Here is an 8,417-nt window from a genome sequence, read left to right on the forward strand (position 1 = left end):
GGTATAAGTCAAGAATGATCATCTAATGAGTCTAAGGATCTTCTGTTAGGTTGTCAGGATTTCCCATGACAAGGAAACATCACAGCATAGAAGATGTGCTGAGCTTCATTTCTTCCATGTATTCATCCTGTAGGATAACATACCTAGATGATGTGACATGAATACTGGCAATCTGTCACTGCATGCACAATGCACTAGCTGTTCAGGTCTGAAGCAACTGCAAAATGGATAATTTAGTGCACAACTATCCAAGGAGAAAAGGTAAAGCCAAGAAAATAGATTGCTGCTTTAGTAAACAGTTTACACAGCCTGGATCCTCAAGTATTAACACAAATGAAATAATACACCAGACATTACGCAACTAATGAACTCGAAGTACCACAGTATAGTCAAGTGATGACAGATATCAGCCCTTCCTATGCAGAATTTCATTTTCACATATATTTTTCATTCCTTTAGATTTGTTTACCACACAAATCAGACAGAGCTCTGAACACCTCCAGCATATTACAAGTAGGTCAGCTGTCAGAAGTATCTTTCTGTAGTTGTGATGCTCGGGTGTATAGCAGGTGATGAGCCTGCATGCTCTTGTGCAACTTCAGCTATCCTTTGGTATTTTATTATAATGTGGGATAATTCTCTCACTTCAGAATATTCTAATATCACTACTATTATGATCAGAAAATTTTGGAATGTTTTATTATCACTATTATTATAATCAAGAAAATTATTACTTCCTTTCCATGTCAAAATGGTCTATTTTTGCCATGGTCTATTTAGCATCTTATCCAAGGTCATAAGATACACAGGATAGATTAGGAAAAAAATCCCAGAATTTCCTAGATCACAGCCTACCTATTTATTGTCTATCATTTACTGTCAGTCATTACCTTGCACAGTTAATGAAAAAATGTACAATTTGTGATATAAAAAATGAATCTAAATTAATTTAAAAGATTGGTGAAGACCAAAATTCTGAGTAGACAGCTTAGCCTTCTGCAATTATATAGTGAGAGGAAAAGATGAGTCTTTAGAGCTAAAGTTTCCTGTGGCATTATAGGCTCATGGAATATGTAATGTGGCTGTAATAGTGGCAAATATCTTAGGATATGTCCTTCCAAGAATACCCCGTTTCACCCCATACCACTGGATTTGTGTAAATAGCATGCAGCAGCCCTTTCTCAGCTTCTTCTAGAAGCTATGCTTTTGTGCAGAAATAAATTGAAGTTATTGAAAAAACCTAGAGGACAAAAGCTGCAAGACAACCACATGTCAGTGGCTTAGGGGATAGACTGGGAATCCCAGAGGTAGCAGAGCTGAAGTTCTTATCACTACATCTGTACTCCTTTTCAGTAACTCCTTTGTGTGAATTAAATGCTCAGATTATTAAATCTGGTACCTCAACTACAAATTTAATTTCAGCTAGTGTTTTCCAGTAGTTTTTAATTAAAAACTCATTGTGTAACCTATTGTGGAAGTTTTAGCAGTACACTTTATGACCCTGAATCCTGTGGGATCATTTGTTTGGTTTTTAGTTTGTGAAATAAAAGATAAACCAGAAGCTGATTTATGCAACTGCACCTCTCTTAAAAGAGAATTTTAAGCAGAAAATTACACAGAAAATATTGCCAATACTTAAACTATGTCATAATCCAAATATTTTCTTGATTGAAATTCATTAATAGTGTTATGGGACAAGGGGTCCACCTTTGGAAGATTTAGTAGATTCTAAACACCCTAAAGGTGTAGAATATTTTAAAAATGCAGGAGCTGTGTCTGAATAGCAGGTTACCCTGAACATACAGTGAGGAGAGCTTTAATTTAAAAAAATATTTAATTTGTGATAACTTGTGGGAACTATATTAACCCACCATATTATGTACTATCTTCCTCTTCTATCCCAGTCACAAATGTCTCAGCATTTTATTTAACATCTAACCTTTTCTCATATCCTCCTATTAAATGTCAAAATTGAATTTTTTATCCTTTGGGAGCTAAACATTCCATACCCGTATTTTTTCCTTACACATATTTCAATTAATAAATGAAACATGGAGCGATGATTTTTAGCAATCCTCACAGTTTCATCTATTTGATTACAAGTGTTAATCACACAAATGGTCCTGTTTTCTGTAGGACTTGATTGCCTCAGGATCTAAGATCAGGCTATAGTACTTAACTTTCTAACCTGCTTTTGATGAGCCTGTAATTAAAGAAATATATTTCCTTTATTCTCTTTTCCTCCCTCATTATGAATGGATGGTTTATAAATCTGACATGAAATATCTTAAGGGTTTAGATAAGGAGTCCATTTGTCCAGTAACCTGTTCCTGACAGAGGTTAGTAAGTTATACTTCCTATAATGAACAGTTTGGAATAACCTGCCAAAAGGGAAATTACTTTTCAGCCCCAAGCATTTATTGTTATGCCCTGGGGCATGAAGGTTTAAATTTCTTACTTATCTTATATCCTTTCTAATGTAACTGAATGTTCCACTATCTATATAAATGTTTAGTGCTCTCTTAAACAGCAACATCTGAAAACTCTGCAAACAGAAAACTGCTGAGTAAAGTCTGAAAGTTTTATCTTTAACTTTTGTTTACTTGTGCTATCCCCTATGTTAAATTGGGAGCAATTATCATTGTTGGCATGGTAACCATATTACAATGGCAACAACTAAATTAAAAAAGTCAATTATATAAGCAAGTGAAGTCTTTTTATAGTATGGGCTAACCACAGTAGTGCCTAGCAAGTTCAACAAAAATGGGGGTTTCTGTTCTTTCTCTACAGTTGGTAAAACTTGGATCACCAACCAGCACAATTCCAAATCTTACATTGTGTCTTCAATAACCAGGTTCCAAAAGTGAAAGTGCCTGTTCTTCAGTGGTTTACTTTTTAAAGCATTTTGAAAGGTTTTTTTGTTTTAAGTCATCTGAAATGAAGTGCCTGGCTTGCAAAATCACTAGTCATTATTGAAAATCGTTGCAAGGTCATGATAGTAAGTTTGAATGTATTTGCTCTTTTGATAACTGATTAAAAAGAAGCAAAGTATTTCCCCCACCTTTTCTCTATTAATAACCTATATTTTAAACAGACCCTTTACAGTAACAGACAGAACAAAATTTTTAAAGACACAGAAGACCTCTGGTGGGGTTTTCTAAAAAGACTTAAAATACTTTATTAAATACTTTATTTACTTTATCTATACAAGTAGATACATTGCCTTGATTGAAAGGCAATGGAACTTTTTATGCTAAATAATTTTGTTATCAATTCATAGAACAATTTAGTCATCTAACAGTGAACACAAGTTCTTTTAGCCTATCAGGTAGGCACAGTGAGTCTAATCTCTTGTTTTTCTCTCTTTTTGTCTCTCTCTCTCTCTCTCTCTCTCACACACACACACTCCACACAGAGCCAGGATACTTAATTCTGTAGGTGTGTAAGGAATGAAAAGCTACATTCACAAAAAGTTTCAAGTGCTGTAATACTTTAATTAATTAAAATCTTCAATATGAATACCCAGTGTACCTATTTAGCATAAGAAGTATTACCTATGGAAGAATGAGATTTTCAAAGTGCTCTGGAACAGGGCAATGTCCAAGTTGTCCAAAGGTTAGTTAGTGTCTAAGATTGCATTGGTCCTAGTTAATTAAAATTAATTGCCTGAGAAGAGTCTCAGGAAAATTAGTACTTTTTCAAAAAGCAATGAATGGTTGGAAGTAGTTCTCAATTCAGGTGACCACACTTAATTTTTCCTCAGGTGACACAAATTATGTTGTGAAAACTGGCAGGGAAAGAGTTTGTACAAGTGTGCCAAGAAACATACATGTCATGAGGGTAGCTACTGTTATAAGTGATTCATCTAAGTTTCTTGGAATACATAGTTCCAATAATTCAATCACCTGTTTGGAAAGGAAACAATATGGAAATTTGATCAGCAAATGCTTCTCAATAACTTAAAGTTTTTGAACTTCTTACACTCATATTTAGCTTCTACTTGGTTTTTTTTTAGTAATCTTTCTGTTAGATTTTTTCTTTTTCCTAGTCATAGTCCATAATTCTTCTTTTCACACTACTGATCAGATTGATCATCATAAACTTTCCTTCTCACTGGAAATGGTGAAAATCCTCTTTTACTTTTAAAACATTTTATTCTCACTTTTCCTAGTTTTCACTCTGTTGCTTAGCTACTCACCTAGAGTATTTCCTTTTTCATATGTGCTCCTTTTCTTCATAGTCTTCAAAACATTTCTTTTGATTTTTCCAAGAACTCTATTATGCAATTCAGCTTTGCAGAAATAATAATTATCCTTATATGTAGTATAACTAATCCGTAACAAAATAAAAATATAACCATTGTTTCAAGATTTCCTTCTCACAATATCTTTGAATACTGCATTTTGAAATTTAATTCTCGTGTATCCATAATTATCTAGCTACATGATGAACATAAATTGGCATTCTTCATCTCAGTATTGATATATCATAAAAGAAAATGCTGCAAAGTTGAGATCCATATGGTGCATGCAGCAAATCAAGTGCTGATTTAGAGCACTCTTGGAACATGATAGGATAAAACACCCATTGGTGAATACCTTGTTTAAACAAGCCGGGCCTTGTTTTCAACCGTATCTACTATTTCAGCTCTAGATTCTTTGTTTGATTTTTTATATGTCCCCATTTCTTGCCTTTACCTATACAAAATGATTCAAGAAAAATGCAACAGGTTTGGTTGGTGTTTTTAAAGGCAAATGATCTTTGACAGATTTTGTCTTTCTTGATTGGAATTAGTGACCAACTGGAATGTCATAAAGTAATTTAAATTCTGTCAGAAAGAGAACAGGCTGGTCAGAAATGCAGATTTTGTACCAGTGGCTACATCAAAACCAACATTCTTTGAATGTGGTTAAATAGGACATTAACCTGTAAGTCAGTCTATAAACATATTGTTGAGATATAGAACATGCCAAGGATTTGACCTCTAACAAGAAGTTTGAATTAACTGAGGAGTCAGCTGGGTTCATTTCTGAAGAAGCAATTAATTGGAGGGCAGACTGAGGCAAGGGTTAAGAGAGGACTTGTATGGATTGGTTTGATTTTTTCTAGATGAAAATAAATTAAGTTAAAAACCCAAACCTGAACGATAAAAAGATTTAAGACTCAGTGAATAACAGGGTTTCATGCCTTATGTATTCCTATGCTGTGGTCCTAATCAATCTCAGTTTTACTGACAGAGTTGTAAGTGCCTCTAAAGCAAATCAGATACTGTAGGTAGAATGGAAATTATTCAACATGACCAAGTAGTTTCTTTGAAAAATATGTATCCCTGGGCTACAAGTGCTCAAAATCAATGCTCAGTGCTCTATTATGGATGGCGGACAATATTGCAGGGCATATAAAAAATATTCATGAAGTTAACTTCCTTTGTCACTGGAATGTCACTGGGTTGTCAAAATGAATAAATGAAAATGTATGTATTTAGTTTAAAAATCTCTCTACAAATAAATGATATCTGATATATTAAACAGTGACATACCTGTATGAATTAATGTTGTTAAAGAAAGAAATAATAAAGAAAATATTCATATATGGAATAAATATTTTATGGGTTAGGAATTCTAAGGAAAAATAATATTTGAAAATAAAAAAATAAATTATTCTTTGTGATCATGTCCATGAAATAAGCTTTTAGGAAAAAAAAAAAGCAGCATCTCTAAATTAGTGATAGGCAACTACCTGTAGGTAAACAACTCATAAGAAGAGTTATCTTCAAGAGGCCACTCTCTGTGGGGCTTTCTGACAAACACAATGTTGAGAATGATTTCTTATATAGTAACCAAGAGAAGTGGAACTGGAGATTAATGAATAAGCAATATATCTGCATAAAAAGATGGATGCACCTCTTGGTTAACTGCATGTGGAAATAATTTTTATATTATAAAGATATTTATTAACTTTTATCAATACATGTTTTCTCATTCACAGTCAGAATCTACTAAACATTATTTACTTAAATCATTTTTTTATCATTACAAATTAAAGGACTGCTAATACTTAGGCTTATCTGGAAGAATACTAGTACATAAAACATGCATTTTTTTTTTCTCCTTTGCAATGCTTCAGGACTTTTTTTTTGTTTAGACTGCATGGAGTACAATAGCTCAAATACACAGCAATTAGGAAAAACAATCAAACTATTTGAAAATACCTGTGAAAATCTATTTATTCCAGAGCTCATTTTGCTACTACGAGCTAAATATCCATATTCAAATTTTGACAGGGTATTTGTATTAAAACTCAAACAGGAGTAGCAGATGTATTCCAAATATATACCAGTATTTAATTTCCCAAGAAATTGTACTTTATCCAATTTATTCCTTGGAGACATTTGAAAATATACTTGTTCTGGGAGACATTGCAGGTTGGTGTTTGAATTCCTATTTGTAGGTGTGTAACCACTGTTCTCTCTTTACAAGAAAAGTTGTGTTCTTGTAAGTAGCATTACACAAATTTCTGAATAGAAGAAACTGGATGATCAGTAAGACTTTGTACCATATTTTGATTGCTAGCTAAACTCTGTTCCCAAGTCATAATTTACCCACTAGGTCAGTGAGAAATGTTTAGCATTGATTTCTGAAAGAGGATTACTTGAGTGTTGTTTCTTTCCATCTCTCTTCCAGAACTTGTATGAAAATGTTACACATGAAAAAACACTGAAGCCCTATCAATATATTTTCCTGTATTGGAGATTTGACCTGCAAGATGTTGAACATCTGTTCCTAGTGTTTATCTGGGATTTAGAGTTGGATGGTGAGTTAATATAAGAATAGACAAGTTCAATTAAATATAAAATGTACGGAAGATTAAGAGACATAAGCAAATTGGTTGTATTTCTGCTTTTATTTTCCTGCACATCTCCTGCTTTATAGCACTTTGACTATCATTGGTCATACAAAAGTGAAATGATAAATATATATATATATATATATATATATATATATATATATATAAATTTTTCTTGCCAAGTATGGCAAGAGAGTGTGCCACTTTACCTGTCTCCTTTTACTAACAGGACTCTTCCCTATGGTACTGCTTTTAGAAACAGAACTATAAACTTGTAACTTTTCATATTTTGGCATTAATTATGTTGAGCTATTTTCTCTATTGTGAGATTAAAATGGTAAAAAAAAGGTTATTAATAACATATTTATTTTAAAGTGAAATATATATTTTAAATAGTTTTCTTAAAGTACTCCATTATACAATGAAGTTTTATTTAGAACACAAAGATATAGGTCCATACTCTCATTGACATTCATGCAATGGAAGAAAAAAACATTATGCTGAGAATGGGATTGAGGCATTAAGGTGATTTCACTCTGAACATTTTTTCATCCTATTTCAGCAGGACAGGAAATAATTCTTTTAGTTCTAGTACTTGAATTCCATAGAATAAAGCTCAATCAGAAACATATAATCATCTGAAACAGAAGGCTTGCAAACAATATCTTTTGCAAATATCCTTTACTTTAGAGGAAATCTGAATACTGACTTTGTAGTTTTTAATCTATAGCTGATTAGATGTTTTTCCCAATGCAAATATGGTAGAATAATGGCACTGCACACTACAGGATAGATGACTCAGGGCTAAGGGCTGTGTGACTGAACAAAGGATCAGACCCTGTGTGCAGACCAGGTCATTATGCATTTTGGAACACTGGTAGCAAAATAAAATCACTGTTTTGACAGAAATTAAACTGGACTAGTTTAGAATGAATAAGTAGATACCCCCTCTGTCCCTTCCTTGTCCTTTGCCTATGGTCTATCTAGCTGGTTAGCTTATGAAAGAGGGAGATTATCAGTTTCAGATGAGTGATAGAATTCAGCAGCTGTTGGAATGATGCATGCCAACTCTGTTAAATTGTTTTCTTAGTGAAATTGCAGAGATGAAAAACATCTAGAAGTTAAAATGGATTCCTTTCTGTTGACACCATGACTGTCTTTTTTTGCTACCTGGATCTTGAGGAAAACCAAATTTTTGACCTGATCTTTCATAATTCTTTTAAAATCTTGGATTCTGCGAATTACTGTGCTTTGTGAACAGTCCTCTCTGATTAGTAAATCAGCAATATCCAGTTCCATTATATGAGAAAGAGGGTTTTGTCTCATCAGACAAAGATGTTTGCTGAAATGTTTTGTGCTTTTTCAGATAAATTAAACTAAGTTCATTATGGCCCTAGCAGTGTGAGTGATGTCATGTTGGATGGGCCAATTTAAGGTCAGTTATCAGCAAGTGTTATTCCATAGTCTTGAAATGCAAAAAAATCTGCAGATACCCCACTGACCACTGATCGCCTTTCTACAAAGCACAGTGACCTCATAGCCTATGAAAAAAGCCCAAGGCCCAGAATTTG

The sequence above is a fragment of the Cyanistes caeruleus genome, chromosome 4 (assembly GCF_971803275.1).
Source record: "Cyanistes caeruleus chromosome 4, bCyaCae1.hap1.1, whole genome shotgun sequence".
Lineage (NCBI taxonomy): Eukaryota > Metazoa > Chordata > Aves > Passeriformes > Paridae > Cyanistes > Cyanistes caeruleus.